Source organism: Penaeus monodon, chromosome 31, assembly GCF_015228065.2.
Source record: "Penaeus monodon isolate SGIC_2016 chromosome 31, NSTDA_Pmon_1, whole genome shotgun sequence".
In the NCBI taxonomy this organism is placed as follows: domain Eukaryota; kingdom Metazoa; phylum Arthropoda; class Malacostraca; order Decapoda; family Penaeidae; genus Penaeus; species Penaeus monodon.
The window spans coordinates 5,399,219-5,399,557 of record NC_051416.1 but is presented as its reverse complement, the minus strand read 5'-3'; positions in this window follow the sequence as shown (position 1 = coordinate 5,399,557).

Below are 339 nucleotides of genomic sequence, written 5' to 3'. Positions count from 1 at the left end.
AGAATAGCGATAGACATCAGTATAATAGTGCTTGATATTATCATCATTCTTCTTATTGACGCCGTGTTTTTGTTGCTTTTGTTATTTTGCATTCCCGGAAATAGCACAGGTCACGCCCCCAAAAAGTAAGGTCAAAGTTGATCCAGATAGGGTCACGCTTGGTGAATATGCTTGGCTTCGGCGGAGCGAGAGCACTCCGGACTTATTTCAGAATAGGGTTAAAAGTTAAAGTCCAAAGCATTAGATCAAAGTTGGGGCTGAAGTTCAGATTTTTTTTTCGAGGAGGGACTTATGCTTGTCCTTTTCACTGGATTTCCGCGTTTTCATGGCAATGTTAGG